At 46.8% G+C, this 2,112-nt stretch overlaps 1 non-coding gene across 1 annotated transcript; it reads left to right on the top strand.

The window, feature by feature from the left end:
• Positions 1-1,714: 1,714 nt before the first annotated feature.
• Positions 1,715-1,820, top strand: LOC129022222 (U6 spliceosomal RNA). Its single transcript, XR_008496305.1, has one exon. It is a non-coding gene; the product is annotated as a U6 spliceosomal RNA (small nuclear RNA).
• The last annotated feature ends 292 nt before the right edge of the window (positions 1,821-2,112 follow it).

Genomic DNA, 2,112 nt, shown 5'->3' with positions numbered 1-2,112 from the left:
TCTGTTTAATCATTCCTATTGTCAAAACAACGGCTGAGCCAAAATACCGAGGCTCTGATTCATCCCAACTGACGTCCCTTCTAGGGAGGAGGCAGGAGGCAAGGAAAGAAGAATTTTCAAACCCGTTTTCCAGATGAACTCAGAGGAGGCTGGGACGTTCCACAGCGCCAACCCCACGGTAAGCAACAGAAGCAAAACCACTTTCTCTCTGTGGTCGGGGATCTGTCTTCTCTTCATTTAAATAGGGCAGAATTCAGGGGCCAGGCACGGTGGCTCACGCCTGTAATCCCAGCACTTTGGGAGGCCGAGGCAGGTAGATCACTTGAGGTCAGGAGTTCGAGACCAGCCTGGCCAACATGGTGAAACCATGTCTCTACTAAAAATACAAAAAATTAGCCGGGTGTGGTAGCGGCGCCTGTAATCCCAGCTACTCAGGAGCCTGAGGCAGGAGAATCACTTGAACCGGAAGGTGCAAGTTGCAGTGAGCCGAGATTGCCCCACTGTGCTCCAGCCTGGGCGACAGAGCAAGACTCCATCTAAAAAATAAATAAATAAAAATAAAAATAGGCCGGTCGTTGTGGCTCACGCCTGTAATCCCAGCACTTTGGGAGGCTGAGGCGGGTGGATCACCTGAGGTCAAGAGTTCAAGACCAGCCGGGCCAACATGGTGAAACCCCGTCTCTACTAAAAATACAAAAATTATCCAGGCGCAGTGGCAGACACCTGTAGTCCCAGCTACTCAAGAGGCTGAGACAGGAGAATCGCTTGAACGTGGGAGGTGGAGGTTACAGTGAGCTGAGATCGCGCCACCGCACTCTAGCTTGGGTGACAGAGGGAGACTCCATCTCAAAAATAATAATAATAATAACAATAAAAATAAAAATAAATGGGGCAGAATTCAAAGGAAGATACACACTGTACCTAAGATGCAGGTATCATCATTCATTCACTCACTCATTCATTCATTCAAGAAAATGAAAAGCCTCGACTGAGCACCTTCCCTGTGCCCCAAGCTGGCTGTCTTCCCAAGTTACCTTGCACCCTCCCCACCCCTCTGGGGGAGGAAAGTCAGGAATCATCCATCCATTGGCTGAGTTGGGAGACTGAATGATGTAATTGTTGAAAATATTGTTCCTAGTTTGTTCTTTGTCTTTTAATTTTATTTGTGGTGTTTCTTGATGTCCAGGGATTGTTAATGTTCATACAGTCAAATCTTTGTGTCTTTCCTTTGAGGACTCTGGCCTGAGATACCTAGAAAGGGCTCCATGGGGAGCCATATTTAAGGCCGTATGTCATGAGCAGTTAGAGGGTCCAAGGAGGCGATCCTGGCTCATTCTTTCATTTTACAAATGAAGAAACTGAGGCTCCATGGTGAGTAGGCAGCCCTGCCAGAGTCCAGGATCCTACCCAGGGCTCTTTCTGCACATAATGAGTTGCTCAGAGACTCTTATAAAAATTAAGAAAAGACAGAGGGCTCTCCACCTCCCAGGCTGCATTGCCGAGTGACTGACACAGCTTCTGTGAAGCCAGAGGCCATCTCATTCGCCCTATAAATTCTGTGTCATCTGCTTTGCTCTGAATATTCATTCAACTGTCCCGCTGTGGCTATAGGCCCTCAAACCCATTCCCCTGAAGGCCCTTCTAGGCTTATGAAGGTAGATACCACCAGGGAAAACATGAAGAGTCAACGTAAGCATCCAAAATTCCAGGGACTATGCTCATTCCGGCAGCACATACACTAAAATTGGAACGATACAGAGAAGATTAGCGTGTCCCCTGCACAAGGTGACATGCAAATTTGTGAAACGTTCCATAATTTTTTTAATAATAAAAATAAATTCCTGGAACAGTGAACTCATGGAAGCAGAAGGTAGAATGGTGATTGCCAGGGGGTGGTCAAAGGATACAAATTCTCAGTTAGACAGGAGGAATAAGTTCAAGTGATCTGTTGTACTGCATGGAGACTACAGTTAATAATAAGATTTTTTTTTTTTTTTTTTTGAGACAGTTTCCCTCTGCCACCCAGGCTGGAGTGCAATGGCGCTATCTTGGCTCACTGCAACCTCCACCTCCTGGGTTCAGGTGATTCTCCTGCCTTAGCATCCTGAGTAG

This window comes from Pongo pygmaeus, chromosome 21 (assembly GCF_028885625.2).
Source record: "Pongo pygmaeus isolate AG05252 chromosome 21, NHGRI_mPonPyg2-v2.0_pri, whole genome shotgun sequence".
Lineage (NCBI taxonomy): Eukaryota > Metazoa > Chordata > Mammalia > Primates > Hominidae > Pongo > Pongo pygmaeus.
Note: the sequence above shows the minus strand (reverse complement) of the source record. Positions and strands in the feature narration are given on the sequence as shown.